A 23,217-nucleotide genomic window follows, 5' to 3' on the forward strand; every position below is an offset into this window, starting at 1 on the left:
ATTAAGAACAATTTTAATGACTAACACCTACTAACTTCAGGGATTCATTGTCAGTTGTTTTCCATAAGTCTGCCTTCCAGAAACTGGCCTTTAGTTCCCTAGACTGATGCATGCAACCAGTTGCTGGCAAAGCAGTAAGGCCTGGGATGTAGGTCTGAGGAAAGTGGTACCCTGAAATCAAAATTTGAGGACAACTGTAGCACTAGAGAAAATAAGACTTGTGAGATGATCATGCCTGTGCAAGTAGCCTGCTACTCAGTGTTCTGCCAAATGGAATAAGAAATGTCCATTCTTTTTTAAAAAAATCATTATTGATTTTGATTTTTTACTAATGGACAAAAGAAATTTGCCACATATGATATCTAATACGGTTATAACAATATTTAATTCCAAGCAGTTAATTCAAGGGTATTTTTTTTTAACGTTTCAAAGATTTTTTTGCTTTGTATTTGATTTTGGTTTACACAATGTCAGATCTTAAGTTGCAGTTTGTTTTCTTTGACCAGTTTTCAAACTCAAGCTATAAAAGTCCAACTTCACCAAAACATGGGGGTCAGTGCAAGTCTTTCTACTGACTTTAATTGGTGTTAGAACAATATGAGCCATACCACTGCCCTTCTTTTACCTATGTTTCTAGTAGTTAACCTTCTGGATGGTAGTAGGAGAGTAATAATCAGGTAAGCACTACTTTGGGATTCACAGGCTGGACCTCCCTGGGGAAGGAAAGAGGAGAAAGACAATTCAGGTTGTGGAAAAACGAAAATGAACTAACAGGAACAAATATACTACCTATGATCTGACCCCTGTTTTCCCAGATACGAGAAAGGAAGAATACCTCCAAAAAGTTTATTTCTATCTCCAGCCTGTGTTTATCGAACTCCCTTGTTTGTTTCTGTATTCCTGAAGGGAAGGGAACTCTTCTGTTGGACCTCTTTTCACCAGAACATGGTGCAAAGCAGACCTGATAGCAGTGCTTTGGTGCACTGAATGCACAAGAAAGCCAATTACATTGAATCTGCAATTAGATACGGTTTTGTGGACCTGTTACATTCTCAGGAGATACAAAGTTGTTTTTTCTGGAGAGGATATGTAATAACAAAAGCTCTACTTAGAAACAACGCTAAAGACAAGCTCTTTGATCATGTCTTGTAAAACTGATGTAACTATCATGAAGAAAATAGGAGGTGTCACCAGTTTCCTTGAAGAGGCACCAAAGCATATAAATATGCAATGAATCCATAAAAGATGAGATGTAAGCTTTGTTAACAGAAATGTTACCAGTCTTTTGCTAAGACAAAGCTAAAAGAACTTCTGAAATAAAGTATATTGTCCTTCCACCCATACCACTGTCTGATTGAATGTGACTTTAGGGGATGTCACTTGCCTGGGAGTGAATGCAGTGGCTCTTACACTTTTGGAAGAGAGCTTGGATGTTAGGTGCCTGATTGCTAAGCTGACATTGCTTCAGTAAGCCTGGGTTACATGCTGTACCTGCTGTTCTTCTCTTGGGAACTGCGAGCAGGAACAGACGGTGACTTAACAGGCTTTTCAAGATACTGTTCACAGTAACACTGCATGACATAAGAAAACAGCAATAAAATAATCCACACTGGATATGTTGTAATCTTCCTACATACAGCTCAGCACTGTCCAGTTGTTAGCCATCCACAGCTGTCTTCAGACTCCCTCTGCCCTGCCTCTCTGCATCATAGGAAGTTATGATAGTTTTATGGCTGAAAGTTAATTCCGAGCTCTGTCATCAACATACCTACTGACATACTAAATTTTTATCCAGATTTAGCATGTCAATGACCAAAAAGTCCAGACATGTGGATTCAGTCAGGGTCTCGATCTCAACTTGGCACCAGAAGGTAAGCAGCTGAGGTCTCTTGGACCTCAGTGAGCACTTCTAGCCCATTTCAGGGCAAGGTCAAAGAGAGCTTTCAGCTACCCCTGAACAAGGCTTAAAACACAGATGAGCAGGGGGAAACATTTGTACCTGTGTACACTTGTTTCAGCTCCAGCAGCCTCTATTCCCAGTTACAGGGCAATAATCTAAAATATGAGAAGTGACAGCTAGTGTAATTCCAGCTTCCTTTAATATATTCCTACATTCTGTGATTGTAGCTAGTCTGTTGATTTTGGCCTGGTTCACATGCAGTCAGCTACCAGGTCCCAGGTGGGAGCTGTGACTAATGACAGAGATACAGGAAAAGATAGCTACAGCTCTCTGCACCAGGATCGCTATCTGCTTCATCACACCCAGATGAGGATGATGGTGGATCAGCATCATGGCTTACGTGCTGGCTCACTTTTCCTGGCAAACCCAAGCCCATCCTAAACTGGGGCATTTCCCATAAGGGTGCTCTGACTCAGCATCTCATTCCTGTGACAACTCAGATTCACATTCAGTCTCCTCCTGACACAGATGCTGTCTCAGGAAGTAGCTTTGTCTTTCTGCTTCCAGAGTCTCCTCTCTTGAAGGGAGTTTTGAACTCAAAGGGCCAAGATCTTGACATCCCAGTTTTCATTTTCCTGGGAAAATGTAGTCAGGTATACATTTTCCCATTCATCTCCCAGATATTAAGTATGTTGAAAGTTTTTTTGCAGAAACATTGTATCTCTAAATGTTTTATTTCTTGGTTTTTAATTCTACCTCGCCGTTTAGACTTATCTCCTCCATAATCACATATGAGCCTCTGGTAAAACAACCAGGTGGCACATGCAATGCTCACAGCTTAATATAGTATAGGTTACATTCTCTGTGCATACAGCTATTTTATACTTGTGTGGACACTTTCAAATATGCAACTGTGGCAATGCACCTTCCTGAGAATTTTTCAAGTATACCCAGTATGTATGTGACTTCTATTAAAAAAGAAAGAAATAATATAAAAAAATAATCATTGAGGTGTTTCCTGCAAAGAAGCAGTCCACAACAAAGACACTGAACATCTAAAATAAAATAACAATTATTTATTCTGTTACATGGAGAAAGATGTCCAGGAGTGAGCTAATAAGTGTAAAAAAACGTACTGCTAGAATTCACAGAAAATTCAGGGCAGCCTAATGCAAGTTCTCCCAGCATTCAGTATTGATTGTGATTGATTATACATATATGGACATAAAAATAGGAGCATATGGCTGGGAAAGACAGTTTAGGTCATGATCTGTACAGTCCGGTTCATCCAGGTCAGAACACCCAGAACTGTGGGCAACCGAGGAAAAATCTCAGGTTCAAAAGGCTGCAGAGATTCCACATGTACCTAACACTCTAGACTGCAAAGCATGTCCATCACCCTGTACTGAATTTATAGTCTTATGCAGGCTGTGTCACAGCTGTGCCAAGGGAAGCGTAAGCAAGAAACGAAGAACATCTCCAGTCTTTGGACTAGCATAGTATCTGTTAAACAAAATGTCCTCAAAGACCAACTACTTTCTATACAGAAAGGCAAGAGAAAAAAGACCCTTTAAACCAAACTGGGCAGAAAAACCTCTCTCTTGATCAGTATTTTCTTTAACCCCTAGCAACAGCCTGAAGCAATGTGACCCTCAAATGTATCTTGTAAACTTCCTCCCTCAGCTATGGTGAACATTTTCAGCTTCAAAGCTGAAAGCAAAATCTGCCTCCCCTAGAAACTAGAACATTCACATGTGGAAATCCTCCCTGGCCTCCAAATGTGACAAGTAAAAAGCCCTGAGAACACATTATAGATGCAATACAAGCTCATAAAGATCCAGGTACTTAGGATAAGTCTCTGCCTACGTAACACATGACATATCTGAAGTCTGATTGCCCATGCTCACAGCCTGATTCAGAAGCTTACACATGGTCGCCTAATGCCATTTGAGATGCTGTATCTTAGATAAAAAAATCTGCACGTCTGGCAAATACTACTTAGATCTTGTAGAAGAACTTCCCTGAGCTGGCAGCTGGAGGCTGGGAGCAGTGTCCGAGGACATGGCACTAGTTGCCTCTGTCTAGAGGACTGAAGTGAGCCACCAGCTTCCTAGGCCCAGACATTTTCTCTGTTATACAGCTCTTTCTTTTCTGAAGTTCATCTTAAAACAAATTTAGCTTCACTTTCTCCCATAGCTTATGTGGCTACTCTTAAAAGTTTGCTGTTCAAATATCAGGAATTTCCAGAATAGATTTATTCATAACCAGTTTACAGTAATTTGATTTTATGTTAGTGCTTCTATTTAGCTTGAGATATACTTTTTCTCCTTGATATTCATCCAAAGACATATTTCTAGAGTCCTTGTATCCTCTTCCATCTCTTGTTTTTCTTGGCTAAACAATGGAAACTCTGCAAGGCCTCATTGTATGGTTTTCTCTTTACTTAATCAATTCCATAGGTTCTGCTTCTCTTCCAGTTCAATTTTTTCTTTCTTGAGCATAGATGACCAGCCTAGTACATGATATTTCAAACAAGACCTTTACCAACACCTCGTTGCTATGGCACTTCTGCATTCCCCATCTTGTGTTAGTGTCATGCTGTGGGCCTGTTAGCATACATGACCCCTCAATTCTGGAAGCATTTTATAAGTTTTAGTCACTTAAAAATTATAAATCTGAGGGTTAAACTATTTATCTTGCAATTTCCATAGAGATAGGAAGGTCGATGCCGGGATTTTTATGCAAGCAGGAAGTTTTACATGGACTGTTTCTTTTGTCTTTTGTTCACTTCCCCATTTCCTCACATGCTGCCAAAGTGATTTTCCATCAGCATTTTGCCATATCGCTGCAAACAGCCTTTTGGTTTCTCAGGTTCTCTGTATATCGGTAATCAAGGACACTTTTTACCACTTTCTTCTGTTAGCAAGAAAGGAAGATTTATGTTTCATGTATGTTTTTTCCTTATTTACAGTCAACATAATTTGCTGGTAGGTGTCCCGTGTAGGTCAAATGCCTGAAGGCACTCATGTCAAGGTCTAAAACCATTATCAAACGACCAGCGGACTCTGGAGAGAAAAAGCTGTCACAGTATGCCATAAACCTACGCAACTTTAAATGATGCATTCATACATGGTATGTGATTTTTGTTACAATGTCGCAGAGACAGAAATCCCTCTTTGCAAAATATAATCAAGATATTGCACATGAAAACACAATGCTTCACCATGCACTTTCAGGAAATAGAGTTCATCTTTATAAAACAGAGATGTCCATAGTTAAAGGATATCATAGATGAAATTTTAGATTTAGTTAAGATGACGGGCTAGGACAGGAATACAAACAAACTTTCCTATCACTAAATGTTTATGAAATCACAACTCATCATCTGAACAGCAATTGGCTCACTTCTTACACTATCTGCGTAGACATTTAGGTCCTGGAATGTGAGATGGTTTTGCATTTCAAGTTAAACAAGATACTTGCAGAGCGGATATAGCAGGAGTAAGTTCAAGCTAGTATAAACTGGTGTCACCTATCTTTTGAAGCACACGAACATGAAGCAGGGGAAAACATGGAGGAGTGCTAAACAGGAAATGTAGGTAAACTCCTTATTATCATGCTGTGCTCCACCCCAGCACAAGAGTATCACTGTTGTGCACAGAACATTGGTGAAAGCTTTTACTGTTTTCTCCTGCTTTGCTTCTATAGATACACAATTCCCTATTACTCCATTCAGTGCCCATAAACTCTATAATTTTTACTTTTCTTTATTGGCACTGCTCTTGTTCTGGACTCAGTTATCTTCTTTTCTTGACCAGCTCTGCAGTCTTCTATTATCATCTGTCCCACATTAACCTGTGTGAGACTTTACTGGGATAAGAGCACCTGAAGGGGCTTTGGCTTCTGTGTTGTCTTACCACTCACTGCTACAACATAGGAATATACATGAAGACTCCTTCTTTTTACACAGGTAAAGACAAAACTCCCAAAAAAGTAATATTTATACTTTTTGCATTACAGTGACACATCTCAGATTCTCTTAAACAGAAAATGTGAATGTTTTTGTGGGAGTGACAAATCTGCTATTCAGCCCAAGAAATGAAACAGTAAAGCTAGTACTAACAAAACTGTTTCATGATGGTGACATAACACATAAGCAACCCATGAATAATTTATTTTTGTGGGCCTGCTAATCCAGGTGCTGACAAATTGTCTCCAGTATTTCTGTCACTTAACAGTATCCTTAGACTGCTTTTAATTATAGACTTCATCACCTACCATGGAAGTACAAGGGGCTGAAGCATATCTCCTTCATTCCCTAATTTCTGCTTCTGACATCCTTGTGGAAGTTGCTTCTCGAAAACCTTCTCTTCTGTATTTGGCTGTTATAAGACTTGTGTGTGGACATTAACCTCCATCCCTGACGCCTTGTGAATTTGGGTCCCGTCTGGAATCCTGGCAGCCGGCTACCTGTCAGCGATTTAATGGAAGGATCTTGACGTCATCAGTTTCAAGCTCTCTGAGCAGGAAAATGAGATGGGGGTTTCATATTTCAAAGAACAACAGAGCTCAGGGATGGTTTTTTAAATCGAAATTCTGGCTGCAGGAGTCATTAAATATAGTTCTGCTTCTCTTCTAGACTGTGAGATCAAACAGCACAGGCAATAGCAGGAATATTTGCTCACTTACATGTGCAATTTTTGCAGATTGGTTGGCTTCACTCTGAAACTTACTATAAAAAGGACATAAAAATATCTTTCACATGTCTGGATTTGTGCTGAAAAAATCCCGTACTAAAACGTTTTTTTTTTTTTCCTCCAAAGTGTTTGAACTTTTTCTTCGTTGATATTCAAGTTTAAAACTTGTTTTTCTGGAGTCTGTTGATAGCTGATTGGAGAAAGTACATAGTTTGAAATTAACTCACTTTTGACTAGGTGAACAGTATTTGATTTGAAGGATCTGGTATGAAAATCATTAATTTTCACCATAATCCAGCCTTGTAATGCTGAAAGAACTCATAAAATGTCATGGCTAATTTAGTTGCCTCCAAGACTATAATCCAGAAATCTTGTCTCCATGCTCACCATGCTCACTATAGAAGCAAAATTTTCACTAAATTCATCAAACTAGGGAACAATGTCTTTCACCTTAGGATTGAGATCATATAACAAAAATAAGTGCCCTATTCATGACCTATAAAAGGGACAGGGTTTATATCCAATTTATCACATCTCAGATTCACAAACCCCAAAATATGGAATCAGCCAGTTTAATGCAGTAGGGTACTGAAACAGAAATTCAAGTTGTGGTGTGTTGGGTTTTTTTTAGGGTGCTTAACCAGGAGTATATGTGCATGTGTAATCTCCAGTTATTGTGTCTGGACAATGCTGATTTGTTGCAGTAAGAAATGTGGAGTATTTGGAAACAATTTCATTAATTAAACAAAAGGCTGTCTTAATGTAGGTTAATGTATTACATTTAAGGAGTTTATTTCAAAATCATACTCTTTACATGTATTGAGTAGCCAAAGTAAGAAAGAAATAGAATTGTTTATTAATATAAAATACCAAATTAATTTCTTTTACTTCCTGGGAGTTTTAAAGTAATAAATTCAGAATGTTTCTGAATAATCAGGATTTATACATGTTTACACCATTATTTCTTCACTTTAAGACATTATTTATTGTGTTTTCAATAAAAAGAAACCTCCAAGCTAATGGAACGCTGAATTTTTTCTCTGTAGATGACAGAAATAATCTGAACATGAATGTGGAAATATTAAAAAATGCAAGATATGCATCACTTGCATAAAATATATCAAAAGAATCTGCAAATTTTTGAGACACAGGACTCTCAAATCTGAAGGACAACTTTGGGATATACCAAAATAGAAGACTTATAATAAATATGTATGGGATCCAGTCAGAAACATGCAGAATCATGTCATCACAGTACAGACCCTGAAAGGCTGCCTACTGTACTGCACAAAGCAAATTTCTGGATCATAAGAATTCATCAGCACATTGGGGAGTCTCACTGAATCCTTTGGAACAGGCAATTGCAAGGACCCTTGCAATGAAGGCTCATGGAACTGTTTATTCTAGGACTGACTGTCCTTTTTCAGAGGTTTGATTCTCCATGTGAGTCCTACTCCATGAAAAGTCCCCATGATTTTTTTTTCTAGGCAACATTGCGTGTTTGAGCAACAGCTGACATCTAGAAAAAGAGAGTATATTAAATCCTAGTGTAAGTACTTCTAACAAAGTTGTGTTGCTCTTTAGGTGAAGCTGGTATTTTGGTATTGCTAGTCCTTTGCACCTTTTCACAAATAAATGGAATCATAGAAACAAAGAATCATAGAATCATAGATTGGGTTGGGTTGGAAGGGATGATCCATGAGCAGGGACATCTTCAACTAGACCAGGTTGCTCAAAGCCCTAGCCAACCTGACCTTGAACACTTCCAGGGACTGGGCACCCACAGCTTCTCTGGGCATCTAGTTCCAGTGCTTCACCACTGTCATTGTAAAGAATTTATTCCTTATATCCAATCCAAATTTACCCTCTTTCAGTTTAAAACCATTGCCCCTTGTGCTGTCACTACAGGATCTGGCAAGAAGTCTTTCTTCATCTTATAAGCCCCCTCTAAATATTGAAAGGCTGTGTTAAGGTCTCCCCAGAGCCTTCTTTTCTTCAGGCTAAACTTAGAGGCTTAAATACCCTCTAGAAAGTTCAAAAAAGTCCTCCTACTATATTTCAGCATAGAAATGATAGAAAACCTTGGCTTGCTGCACTGCACAGAACTGTGGGATGAGCTTCCTAGAAATAAGAGACATACATGGCCAAGGACAGCAGATCCAAGTCACTTGAATCTCAGATGCCTCCTCACCCTCACAGCATGACTCATTCGAGGTTAGGCTAGCTTTAGAGGAGCAATTCAAGTGAGAAGTTAAGCCTCTGCAACGGAAATGTACATGTAGAAAAACTCCTAAAGAAAATTGCAAAGTTCAATGATTTCAAGAACTACCCATAAGAAAACCAGTATTTCTACAGTGTCAGAATTTTCTATTAAAAATCTAGAGTTTAATAAATCCTAAACCTGATTTCTGATGTGAGCCCTCACATTCTTTTGAGCTCAAGGTTCACTGAACCATTTGTGTGAAGAGGGGGGGGGCAGAGCTGAGTTTTGCCAACTCTAAGCCTTTAAAAATGGGCTTCTAAAAGTGCTGAACGACCTGCTAGGGAGTAGTTAGCAGGTCCTATTGTTCTTTGTAGTCCTTTGGAATTAATGCATAATAAAAACTCTCTTTCTGAGATTGTGTGTAGCAGCTGGATAGAAGATGAGAGCTGCTACTGGAGCAAGGCCATCTATACAGTGTGAGAAAGTAGACTTGGCAAAGGGCTCTGGCTGTACCAAGTGGGTCCCACTGGCAGATGAAACTTTAGGAAGCTGTCTGAGTTATCTTATTATGCATCTGTTCTAGTTTATCAAGGCACTCAGGGCATTGGTTGGTCTGACAGACCTCTTGGATTCAAGCTAAATTACACCCCATGCCAGCACTGTATATGCTGAAATAATAGTTCTTCTATTATGAGATTATTATGAGATTTAAATTTATACATTATTAGAATTTGTTTTTCAGATAATGTTGCTGTTTTAATGGGTTCACTGAGTACTTCTCATTTACTTTTCTAGTCTTAAACATAATTATACAGCACAAACAATAAGAATGGCATTGATAATGAAAGCTTTGCAGTACTTACTGTCCAAAAATTTTTACATTTTGAGAAGGTACTGCTTCTAATGAAATTTTTACAGCGTGATTTATTTTTTTTTAATGTTCTCGCTGTATTTTAAAGCTTATTAGGTTTATTTTCTGAGTCAATAATCCACTTTTGCACTTCCTGTGGGGTCGTGTACTAAGTAAACCTATTTGCATTAAAGATGGTGACATTTTAACAGTGATTGGCTGCAAGATTTGTTCAGTACTTTTGCCAAGCAGCAGTATGCGCAGCTAGAAGAATTCTTGAAAATACCTTGTAAAATTTTTCTTTTGGTGCCATGGGCACCTCTCCAGATATTCTTTCCACTGTTCTCTTGCAGCCTGAAGCAACTCTGTTGGTTTGTAGCCTAGCCTTGTTTGTTTGTCAAGACATCCTTGCAGCTATAGAATGATTGCAGAGGTGAAGTTTGCATGCCTGGACACTGCTACTCCTCCTACCAGCCTAATTCTTCGCCATAGCAGTTACATCCCTCAAGACTGATTATAGAGCACTGGAACCCCCTCAGTCCATCTAAATACATACCTTTGCTGTGGCCTTTCGGACCCTGAATCCCCTGGGCTGTTCCCTGCTAAGTGAGTAGTTCCAGTTGTTCTAATGCACATCACTGTGCGGCCCAATGTACAGGGCATTTTCAAAACATCAACTCATGCGTGTTGCACAGTGTTAGAAAGAGCCAAGGGTCAATTACACTCCTGGCTGCTCTGTATATTGTTTTGGCTGTGGCCAGGATCATTTCTGGCCTCACTGTTTCCTGGGAGTGAAAGGGATTCACCAATATGCATGTCAGGGTGAGCTGCCAAAAGAACATTAACGGGTGTTGAAGCAGTGCCAGGGAGCATGGACATGAGCCAGGGGGTCAGCTGGCAAGGACGGGACCCCCCACGTACAGTGTATAAGGACTTCCATGTGCAAGCCTGAAAAGAGAGCAGGAAGAGGTGAAGGAGACTCATCAAACCAAGAACAGGCGACAGTGCTCAGGAAAAATAGCATCAGCAAAAGGGAGCAGTGCTCACTAGACTTAAGTTTTTGTCAGAAAGGTCAGGAAGCAGCTGGTAGCTGAAAAGGAACAAACCACCTCCAGCACACCCCGGATGCATGGCAGGGTGTGCTTGCAAAGCAGTCATAGAGTGATGGGCATCCAAGGATGGGTAATATGACCTTTTTCCCTAACATGACCTAAGTTAATATGACCTATTACTTATTTCCTAGGGATTGTCAGGAAAATAGGTCAGCGATTTGTGGGGATGATGAATTGTCCTCTTTGGCTGCAGATAGATATGCATAGAAAGAGCTCTATTTGATGACATGAATTAATCATCAAAATTTATGGGTTTTGACAGGACATTGAAACCATAAGTACCATGAATTTGATATTTTAAAGACCGAAAATATAGGCAAGGAGAGATATTATATATGTGGATTTCTTAGAGAAGATTCATAAGTGAGTATGCAACAGACTTGGGTCTGTGGATCTTTCTTTGAACAGTGACAGGCTGACATGCATGAGATCTGTTCAAAACTAGCAGAAAGACCAGCTAGATGGGGTGAGTATTGTTAGGGAATTATTAGGGAATCTAAGACTAGGGCCAGTGGGCAATGCAAAGAAGGTGGCAGTGGAGGATAAGCCATCTGTTGGTGAGCTGGTGCATGCATTTTGTCAGATGTTACTACATATCTCAATTGGTTGTGTGGCCAGGAGTTGTTTTCTGACTGCTGAGGAAGTATCATGGCAGCTGGCAGCTGGGGTGTGAATGAACATCTTAAGATTTGTGAAGTCAGTTGCATTGAAAAGATCAAGGAGTAGCAACTGGAGACTTGAAATCTTGTTGTGTAAAAAGGACAAAAAACTGTGTGGAATTTATACTCTGAACTCTGGGGAAAATTTTAGGATAGGGCTCTGGATCTCACTGGTTTAATAAAAAGCACAAAACAAATCACACGAATAAGTATACACCCCACCAGGAAAAGGAAAAAGTCCTGCTCAGCAATGCAATCATGTTTAGAAGATCAAGACGTATGGGGATAATGAGACATGCCAAAAGTCAGTCTAGCCAGACTTTGTAAAGGAAATTAAACAAATAGCAAAAGGATATTCAGCTGTATAAATAAAAAGAACACAGGAAAGCATAAGTGAGTTCACTACACAATAATGACAGGGCAGAGACTAAAGCTAATCTAGCCATGTCCCCAAAAGTAAATGAACACAAATACAAACTGATGTCCTTGGAGCTTAATAAGAGGAGTTTCTTCTGTAGGCTGGAGTTCATTAGTTGTCATTGGTAGAAGAGTAAAACTACCTTATACTATGGTCCACAATAGTTAATAGAAGTCTTGCATGAACTCCAGTGAGGTTGTCACGTTAAGAAGGGGGGATTCCTTGAACCCTTTATATTTGATCAGCCTGTCAGTTTCCCAAGAAAGATGAGACCCTTATCTCTGGCCAGCCTGTCCACTACCTGTGTCTTGACAGCCCACTGTATTGGAGAGTGATTTGAGTAACCTTTTCAGGGACCCCTGCTGACAGCATCACTGAGTCAAAACCCTTATAACAGCTACCCAAATTCCTGGACATTTATACAAAATGAACTTCAGCTAAAGATCTTTAATTATACAAAATGCAAGTTTGTGACAGAATAAGGTTCCAAGTTTGCCGGTGATAATACCCTGACTGCAAAGCAAGCAGCAAGCTTAAAACAACACACTAATAACAGCTGGCATGAGTCAGTCATAGAATAAAGTTCTTACCTGGCAGGTGTCCCTATGGGGGAGAAGACAGGTTCAGCCCATCAACTGATCCCAGAAGTTACGATGGAGCTTTCCCTAACTTCTCCCCTCCTTTGCTTACTTTTTATACTTCACAGTACATTGCATATTCATCAGACACAGGATAGTTTCTTGCTTCTAACACAAATTAGTACGCATCCTCAAATAGCACTACTAAAGTTCTTCACTAACTGTGCATGCTCTCCGAGCAGGGTTTTGGTGTCTTTTGCGGGGAGCTATTTGACTTGGAGGTCACAATTTGCCACTGCCACAATTACCTTTGTCCTATTTTCCACTAATTTTCTGTTGATGTCAGTGGATTGCAACACCTTTTCAGCTGGTCTCCTCTTATAGCTAGACTTGAAGGCTTCTTTCTGTGTAACTTAGATAACGGTGTTCTTTTCACTATGTTCTTTGTCTCTCATCCTTCTAAGGCTGACTCCCTTGGTTAGGTCCCTTCATTCGTAACAGCTTTAGAGAGTGCGCCAGCTTGACCTAACTTTATTCACAGATTTGTATATATTTAAACATGAAATCAGCATTTGGTAATTCGGGAGTTTAGACAACAATTCCCCCCCCTCTGGATTTATTTCAGTCCAGGACCAGTTATTTTCTTTACATGTAGGTGGAACTTGAGCGACTCTAGTCATACATATTGTTGTTACTGACTGGTATCACCTGCCCAGTGACGTGTGGTAGAACCTTGGAGGCAGGTAACTTTGAGATGGAGGTAAGCATTGGTATTACAATGAGATTATTTCACCTGAGGAAAGTAATTTTGCCACAGTGGTTGGCTGAGCAGCAAACATCTCATAGATTCTTCACATGACAATGTGCAGCTTCACTATGCAGCTTATCTATGCAGCTCATCAGCTGTGGTGCCATCAAGTTCCCGTTCCAGCAGGGAGTACAACAGACCCTGGCCACAGTCTGCTCCACTCCACCCTCCGTTACCCCTATCAGCATGTGCTGAGCTGGCAGGGTGTGCTGCTTAGGGAGCCGCGGTAAAGTAGATTCCATGTGTGCCAACCATCCTGAAAGTGATAGCTGTATTTTACCCTAAAAAAAGCCTTCTGTAATACTATGCCTCTATTAGGTCCCAGTTTTCCCAAATTGCCCCCCCAAGTAATTTTCCCACAGAGGTGAGTGTCAATCATTCATAACTAATTTTTCAGCAGCACACATATAGAGCTGAGTGATATTGATATGAAAAGCCATCATCAGGTCTACAGATAAATGGCTCAATTGCAATTGTATGAAAAGAATAGAAGCAGTGGGATTGAGGGGTGTTGATTCCGTGTGTATTGCAGCTTTGATATATCATGTGAACTACAGCTATTTAGGCAGTGGATGAACAAATTACCAGTAGCAATGTACGTAACATGTACGTCCTGGGCTTGGATCTCTACTTTCACCTCTGGTTGCCGTTATCTGACAATGCTGTTGCATGGCATATAGAGATGCGAGGATAGACAAAGGGTTCTTATTTACCAAATTTGTACTATTTTACAGGGGGTGACAGTAATGAGTTTTCCAATATCCAGAGACAGATAGGTCTGAAATATTAGATATTTCGCTTAGACTGTGCTTGCTAATTCCCTCCTGCAGTTTTTCAATTGCATATACTGAACTGACACAGTCAAGTTTGATCTCTTGTAGCACACTTTTTGCAGCAGCAGTTTTCAATGCTGAATCACTTCCCTTTCCTGTAGGTAGTTTGAACTGAGCATTGCAAAAATTGACGTGGTGGTTCCTCTTTCCTGGGCTTAGGGAAACTGCCGTATTGTTATAGGGAAGAGAAGGTAAACAATACTTTGAAAATTTTTGTAATACCTCTTTATGAAGATGATTTACTACCTTCAATACATAAGCTCCTACACATTGAATCAATGCACAGGTCCCAATGTACTGGACTGTTTCCTCACACAAAAAAGCCTGTGTCTCAAAACCTGATCTAAAAACTGTTAATTAGGAAATTTCTTCCATATATACTAGCTGATTTTTTTTTTTGTCTTACAAGAGCTTGGAATGAATCAGACATATAAAGTGTGGGGAAGAAAAAATATAATTTCCAGTTCTCAGATGGATTTATTGGAATATAAAGTGTTTAAATAATTGCCTGAGGCTGCACTAGTCGATTTGTTCCACCGGGAAGAGTTTGTGTCCAGTCCAGGATCCTAGGCCCACAAGCACATCCCTTCACTCAAAGTGGTGTTTTTAATTCAGAATAGTTGACTCTGGTAGTATAGGTTAATCACAAATAAAGCACCAACACAAGCACCAAAATGTCACTTTAAAGCCTGCAGTCTTCTGTTAGTATCCAGCTGTTCCAACAGTGGATTATAGGAAGGACAAAGAAAGACTCTCACAATTCTTTGGAAAACAATCCTTAGAGTACCTCAGCTTAATACTGTGCAAAGGTACTCCCTCAGTTGCCTGAGTGCAATGAAAATAAAGATGGTATAAATGAAGCCACAGCAGCTTGAATATGATTTCAAAGCCTGGGTAGCTCTCATTCGAGGAAGTCTAACTTGAAACAGGTAAACTAAATAGCTCTGGTAAGTCTTCAATACAGATTTATGCACCTGAGAATCTGAAGATTGAACTCAGATATTTTGAGACTCAACTGCAATACTTTATCCATAAGAAATATCCCTTTCTTTCCAATAATGGAAAATTCTAGTCTTGGATAGGGAAGGACTTACGTGATAAGATGTCTAGCTGAGTGTTTGCAGTAAAATTTACACATCTAGCATAAACAAAATATTTATCATGATTTAAAATTTTAATTGCATTATATATAAAATATTGAGTCCTAAGACATATTGATGTCTTAAGAAAAACAGAACATACAATAATACTAGAAAGTAAGATCATTCCAAAGATGTCCTTTTTTTGTGTGTTTTTAAGGTGGTTAATATTAATTTGAATTTATTTAGGTGGGTTTTTTGGGTAGTCAGACACTTTTTCTCTGAATATTGAAAGTTTCTGACAATAAAAAACAAAATTAAAAGCTTTGGTAAAATTAAGATTGTTATGTAATGGCCATTATGGTGTACGCTGTTTGTCCTAAAATGTGATCAAATATTGCTTACAGCTATGAATAATTTTTAAAAAAACGGTTGTTGTTAACTTGAATAAAAAACTTGTTGATTTAAGACAGTCAGACCAACATTGACTTGATGAGTCCTGTCAGTGCTTTTGGAGATAAATTTCCTTCCAGTGGTGTACAAAATTTATAAACTTTTTTTCTAGTACTAAAATGTTGTCTAGATTATATGGACCTAGCACTTAATTTTTTTTACATTTACGAGGGTCACTTTGTACTGCTGCTTCATGCAGATTGTTCCTACTTAGCTTAATGGTCTCTTTCTTTTTTCACTCCTGACCTCTTGAGTCTACTGCTGTTTGTAAAATCTTTTCTGTAATCACCATTTAGCAACCATTATTTAGTGACCATTTTTATTGATTTTTTATAACTGTGTATATCACTGGAAGAAATGTTTAATGAAATAAAATTAATTCCTATCTTAGGGCAGTGTTAACAGAGAGAACTTTCACAGGAATGTATTTCACTTTGAAAAAAATAAAGGTTTAATAGCCTATCTGAACACCACCTCCCCCCCAATAAAATGCTCTTCTACTTATAATCCCCCTTGATTCTTTGATCTGTTAACTCTTTTGTGTTGTTTTTATTTAAAAGTCAAGACTAGTGCTGAGACAAATATTTGTAAGTCAAAAATAAGGCTAGGGCTGGTTAAAAGGGCTGGTTTTTTCCTCATTTGTGGAGGAATGGGACGGCTGAAACCTGCAGCAGTGTATGTTAATTTCTGCATTTCATCTTGCATTTTTAGTACAGAGCAAGGGACAAAGGTAGGTTCGTCTCTGCTCTCTTTCACAGAAATCCTCATTAGAGTCTGTGTTTTCAGACAGTGAAACCCCTGGCCACGTGAAACCATAACCTTCATTCTTTCTGTTGAATGTTGACCTGTCCACCTTGGGCAGATGAACTATACCTACCTCACAGCTTGTATAACTTTCTGTCCATTTTTGTCATACTTCAGCAAACTCTGCACCTGTGCTTCTGTGTTGTACTTTCTAGTTCAATATACGCTGAGTGTAACAGAACCATAACAGGGATTTAAACTGAAAAGTTTGCAAGGAATGGTAACATCATATTTTCTATTCCTCAGCAATGAATGGGGAGAGGCTAAACACGAATAATGGTTTATAGTATAAAACACCTGTTAGCAGCTGGTGCTCTGCCTTGAATCTGCAGCCTGGCAATGCTGACAGATTACCTTTTTGTGTTGCTTGGTGCCCATCAACTTGCTGCAACTAGCTGTACTTCAGGCACCATGCGTGTTTACACTGAGAAATAAATACTTTAACACCTGCATGTTAGAAATATAGAGACACATTCATCTTCATTTTGTGACGTGATTGCCTTTTGTGTTAAGAAATCAAATACCTATAGCTATGTTTCAAGAAGAGGAATTGGAAGTACCTCCAACTCACACACTTATCTCACTTTCATGATTTGCTGTCACTGTAGAGACAAGCATTGCTTCAAACAAGTGATCCACCTGCCAGAGTATAACACTTTGTATAGCTAAAATTTCACCTCTAGATGACAGACTGTAAGTACATTCCCAGGGTGAGGTCATAACTGGTCAGTGGTGGGGAGGTCCACGTTCTACCCCAGCCATGGTACAGTGGCATCTCTCATCCCCTGATGTCCAACCCCGGTACTTTCTTGCACTGTTTATCTTCTTTCAGCCACTAGCTTGAATTTTACTTAAGGCACTACTCAAACCTTTATGTAGTGTAGTTTAGTTCTTTTCGTAGTTGTTTTTTCCCCTATTTTTATTCTTCAACATTTAAATTTACTTCCTTTTCTGGGACTCTTTTTACTCATACAGCTTCTACAGCTATGCCATCTGGCTTAATGTCATTTTTCACCTGAGGTGATGCTTCAGATTAGTTCAAGAAAAGTACTTTGAGAAACTTCAAAACTTCATCTTTAGCTCTGTACTAGAAATTTGAATTCAAGTGCTTAGTTTTTTACTTTGGCTCCACAGCCTTCAAAGAAGAACCCATTCAACTTGTGATTTGTACTGGGTTTGCATGGCAATGTTTTGGTAGTGGGGGGGCTACAGGAGTGGCTGCTGTGAGAAGCTGCCAGAAGCTTCCCTGTGTTCAACAGAGCCAATGCCAGCCGGCTACAGGACAGTCCTGCCACTGGCCAAGGCTGAGCCCATCAGTGATGGTGGTAGCGCCTTATGGGATAACATATTTAAGAATGGGGGGAAACCCCTGTGCAACACCAGCAGCAGCCAGAGGAGAGAGGAGTGACACCCAGGTCAGTGCAGGAGGGGCAGGGGGTGCTCCAGGGGCTGGAGCAGCTTTCTGATAAGCCATACATCAAGCCTTGGAAAGGATTGTACTTCTACAGCTAATGTCTTGGTTAAATATGTGGAAATAAGCACTCACTGAATTGACACATAATTCACCTTGTCTATATTTATACACCTTTTGGTTGATTCTTCTCTGGACAATTAGATGACCGTTTTTATTTCCACAGATGACTATTTTTATTTGTTTCCTAATTTTCTTTGGCAATTCTTATTTCCCCAGTGCAAATGAAAACACACATTGTAATGTTACTTGTCAAAAGATTTCTTGAATGCAGATGTTGGCAACATCCTGCAGAAAAGGCTAATTGAATAAAGTTGTATTGAACCGCTGTGAGAAAGAAAATCGTGTAAATACATAAATGAGAATATATTACACCACTAATATTCAGGTACCACAAAAATATTTAATGTTGTAGCAAAGTATTTGAAATACGTCATGGGACACTTACCAAAAGTTTGCTTGGCAATGAACAAGCACAAAGACAGACAATTAAACTTGCATGCTCATTCAAATGGTTATAAAATTAGGTCTTCTGAATGTTCAACTGTGGAAACATACTTTATATTTCACTACAGATAATACGAAATTAATCTTAAGAGACACACCAAAGTTATATGGATGCACGTGATCTGTTTGGACGAAATAATGACTTGATAGTGAAGAATACATGTATGGGTTATACTCCTGATTCTGGAACAACTATGCATGTTATTCTACCATTTCCTCCCCTCCCCACCCCCCCACCCCCCCTTGCCCATAATTCCCTGGATTTCAATGGAATGACTTGCAGAAAAAAAAGTTTTCACTGAACCTGAGGAACTATATCAGATGTTGGGTTGGAATTTCTCTTAGCTTCAGACTGTTAGACTTTAAAATAGTAATAACTTTCTTCCTTATTTTTGTTAAGATAGAACACAACTTTTTAAAGTGATAAATTCTTTCAGAATTACTGGTTTTATGCAATACCATACCAAAAGGTGTAAATTGTTTAGATAGTACTTGTAAAAATAGACTGTATGTTATGTAAAGATTCATATATGACTTTTAAGTGAGGTTTTGGTTTTCTTTTGCTTGGCAGATTATCCCAGCTCTGAAGAATATCTAGAGCTTCTGGTTTTGTAGCATTCAGACAATCAGTGAGCCAGACTCGTCTCACTTTACCAAAAGATGTTTTGATCAATTTCTGTACGAACATTTGTCTTCATATAACTTGAGTATGGCATGAACACCACCACATGACTGGAACAAAATAAGGAATACTTACAAACTAGCTTATGTGAATTATATATTGGAAAAAAAAAAAGAGTAAAGGTGTTGTGATAAAGAGAGAGGAGGTGGAGGATAATGACAACAGTCCTGGAAGTCTTTGCACAAAAAGAGGCCCCTGTATCCAACTTGGCTAGCAAAAAAATGAGAAGCACTAGAGATGAGTCATCCAGCTTTCTCTACAGGCTTGGCTTCTGCACATGCGTAGGCATGAGTGCGCGTTTGTGACACATGCAGAACAATCTACCTCACACTGTGGGTCTGACTATGACAGCAGCCGCTGAATGTGCTCCAAGACTGAACATCAGCGAAGAAAAGTTATTTTATCTGGTCTATATGTAAGGCTCATAGTGACATCCTGAAAGGTGTTAAACAATGTGAAAGCTGTCAATGGTAAGCCCGTCAAACCCAGAATGAGTTATAAATTTTTCAGTGAAATAGAAGTGTTCCATTTTTTTATTTCTGTCAAGTCTGGGGCAAGAGTATACTGGTTTGGGGGACGTCTTCAGTGAAATGAATGTAGTTGTTAAAAATCTGATGCTTTCCTTTTGAATCAAATCTTTACAAACAGACATATTTTACTTTATTAGTAATCTTGTAGTAGAAAAATAGATCAAGCTTGTAACAAGGGTCTTAAGACAGATTCTTTTTTCACTGTACTTCAGCTAAAATGTTAAGCCGTGTGTCTTTTTATAGGTTTTATAGCTGCTAGTTAAAAATACATATGCCACTCCCTGTAAACATAAGTGAGAAAAAGGAACAGTCTAAAAAGTGCTTTATGGCTACAGATCCTTAAATAAGTGACATTTAACACTACCAAAAAAAAAAAAAAAGAAAAAAAAAAGAGAAAAAAGAACAAAGAAGAGGGCCAATTTCAGCTCACAGGACTGCAAAGGAAACTTGAGAAACTGCCAGACTGCTGCACAGAGAAGAGGCAAGGGGAGGACTTACAGAGACAACACTCACCTGTGCAGAGTGTTGCACTTCAATCACCTTGCACGTAAGATCAAACACAGTCTGAGCTGAGTTCCTGGTAAGCCTCCTCCCCTGGGGGAGGGAGATCCAGTTCTTACACTTGCACTTTCAGGGGAGGAACTTGAGGAGCAAGACTTTGTTACAGTCTCTAGGTAGTGGGAGTCTAACGCCAGTGGAAGGCTTGTACTTTGGCTTGGCAAGCTGGTGTGCTGAGCGATCGTGGGTAAAGAGCCAGTCTGAAACTTTTAGCCATGTGGTTCTGACCATTTCAGGAAGAGCTTTCCTTAGAGGCATGAAAGCTTTGTTTTTATTCCATGCCATTCCGAAGTTCTCATCTACCTCACTGCAAAAGTACATACAAATTATACAGACATAAACCCAAATATATTTGGCTGAAAATAATTATTCACAGCAAATTAATTGCCATTAGAGCCATTTGGTCCAAGAAACACTTTTAAGGTTCAACAACTTTTTACATCTGGTGTGCTTACTGTCTTGAAATATTAAATAACTGATATTCATTATAATGCTACCCATAAAATGAGAACTTCACATTCCTTGTTCCCAAGGAGTTTATTTATCTAAACAAAGTGTCTGGCCACCCCTGGAAGCAGCTGGTTTCCATTCTTCATTCCACATATTCTTACAGTAAATAATTAAAGTGTAGGAGAGATGTTGTCCTCCTTCTACAGGTGAAAAACTAGGGTTCAGGGAGAGCAAATAATTAACTGAAGTAACAGATTCTGTTGCAAAACAGAGGCTTGAACTATACTCCACAGGGTCTAAAGTCTACATACTGAATTAACCATAAAATAACACATTTGTCTCTAATGAGGATAAATATATTATCATGCTATTGCCAGCTGGTACCACAATCTAAAAAAAAAAAAAAAAAAAGCAGCAAGCTAACAATTCCAGGATAAGATGCTCTGCTGAATGATTAATTTTATATTTGTACTGCTTTATCACTAGCATTTGGGTGATTTGGGTGTATATTTATTATGTGGCATTTTTAACACATCACAACTTGGTCTGAAAGGGTTTTAGCAGATTTCACAATCTCCATGAGCCAAAGAAGAGTCAATTGCATTTGTGTTATCTCTAGATAAACATTCACATCAGACTTTCAGTAGTGCAAATCTCACATTTCCAGTAACTTATTCTGGTGCTTTACTACCATTACATTACAAAGGTTTTCCAGGTATCTAACCTGAACCTTCATGCTGTCTTTTAAGATTCTCCTGTTTACTGTGAACATGAAGAGTATTTTATTCTGTCCCTTACTATAGATTATTGTAGTGATATGCATACTAGTAACTGCCATGCTCTCCCTCCAGACTCCTTTTCTTTAGGCTAAGCAACCCAAATTCATTAAATCTTTAACACCTACACACCTAACCATTCCTGCTGATCTGCTGAGGACTTCCTGCTTTTGTCCCACATCCTTCCTGAATATACTCCAGGGGACATCTCAGTGGAGACAGGTAAAGAGGAAGGACCTCACATGCGGATCAAAAGAAACTGCTCACTACAGGAGGCAATCTGTCTATCTGTCTAGCTAGCTACCTTTTTTTCCTGCCTAATATTTTTGCTGTTTTGAAAGCTAACCTGTAAATGCTGGTGCATGACAGAAAAAACTGGGGGGAGATGGGGGTTTGTGAGGGGAAAAAACTCTCTTGTGTATAATTCCCTTACAGGGCTGGGTGGGTCCTGCTCACATTTTTTATTGGCACTTAAGTCAGTGTTTGCAAAAATGCATCTTTGTTTCCAAGGCCTCAAGCAATTTGAAATTAGCCTCTGTGACTGCTAGGTCTGGAAACTAACCAAGAAAATGGTTCTTTTTAAAAATCTAATAATGAAATGGAACCTAGAGTGCCAGGAATGTTTTATACATGATACTCTGCCCTGCCGTGCTATTTATCTTCATGGCTACTATACATCGCTCTTAAGTTATACCTCTCAATGTTGCAGAGATAAATGCCTCATCACAACAGTTCATTATGTATTCTCTCTCTAGGTATACCTTCCATGAAATAGAGACGCATTACCCAAACATTGCCGATGCAAGACAATTTGGGAACAGTTGCCCGTTTTGTTAGAAAACAGCAGGCAGCAGTGGCAGAGGACATTTAGGACCAAAACCCACAGGGCCAGAGCTGAAGGCTAGAAACATCCTTACTCTAAAGGAGCTCAAACACTTGGCTCCTGCAACTTAATAATGGTCAAATAAGCCAAGGTGGGATCCTGAGCTTCACTGTTTGCTTGAAATTTTCCTCATCTCTGGTATACTGTCTGAGTCTTAGGGCTGGATTTTTTCCATAGTCTGATTAGAGTTGTCTTTTTTAATGGAGAACAATGTCAAGGAAGATACCAAGTATGTAGCAGCAGCTATTTGATGCTCCACCACAAGCTTAAAGTGTTGGGAATGGAGAGAATGAGTGATAGGTCAGAGAGCTGCAGAGACCAGACGTCTCCTGGAAGACGCGGTGTAGCTAACTCCATCAATGATATGCGGACGGAGTCAAGAAGAAGATGGACACAAGATATGGAGGATAACAAGCAGAAAGTGCAGCAATCAACTATCTTCAGGACAGCAGAGCTGAAAGTTTGTCAAGGTATAAGTATATATATGCATATCACGTTACTAATAAAGGTGAACAAAGCTTTCAAATTCACGTGATGGTGCTTGCAGATCTCCATTTTTGTTTTAGAACAAAGATATTGTCATGATGGACCAGTAAATGTTTTTTTTCTACATTTTGTAGAAAATTAATTTTGTAGAACCTCTGATCAACCTGGATATGTATGGGAGTTTAAGTGCTTGTAATCAAGTTATTACTATCTAATGGGTTCATTTTCAGGCAGCTAATCCTACAGTTTCTACATTAAGACAAAAAGGAAGTGCTTTAGCTTCAAAAATTTCAGCATATTCTAATTCCTTGAGGAAAAAAAAAAAAAAACTAAGATAGTAAACAGACCTTAGTTTGGAGGGTAAAACTGTGCATTTAGACAATCTCACTAATTATATAGAATAGTTGTTCACTTTCATTTTAAAGGGAAAAGTACACCTGTGTTTCCATGGTATACTCAGTATAGCTCTGAGGATTTTAT

At 39.0% G+C, this 23,217-nt stretch overlaps 1 long non-coding RNA gene across 9 annotated transcripts in view; it reads left to right on the plus strand.

The window, feature by feature from the left end:
• Positions 1-23,217, plus strand: part of LOC114017593 (uncharacterized) — a 53,810-nt gene that overhangs the window by 27,680 nt on the left and 2,913 nt on the right. For 6 of the 9 annotated variants that reach the window (XR_008731485.1, XR_008731486.1, XR_003562746.2 and 3 more), the window contains one exon: positions 5,719-22,781. This is a non-coding gene — a long non-coding RNA (uncharacterized LOC114017593). Of the gene's footprint in view, positions 1-5,718; positions 22,782-23,217 lie in introns of those variants that run through there. The other 3 variants (XR_008731483.1, XR_008731482.1, XR_008731484.1) reach the window with 3 other exon arrangements.

The sequence above is a fragment of the Falco cherrug genome, chromosome 3 (genome assembly GCF_023634085.1).
Source record: "Falco cherrug isolate bFalChe1 chromosome 3, bFalChe1.pri, whole genome shotgun sequence".
Lineage (NCBI taxonomy): Eukaryota > Metazoa > Chordata > Aves > Falconiformes > Falconidae > Falco > Falco cherrug.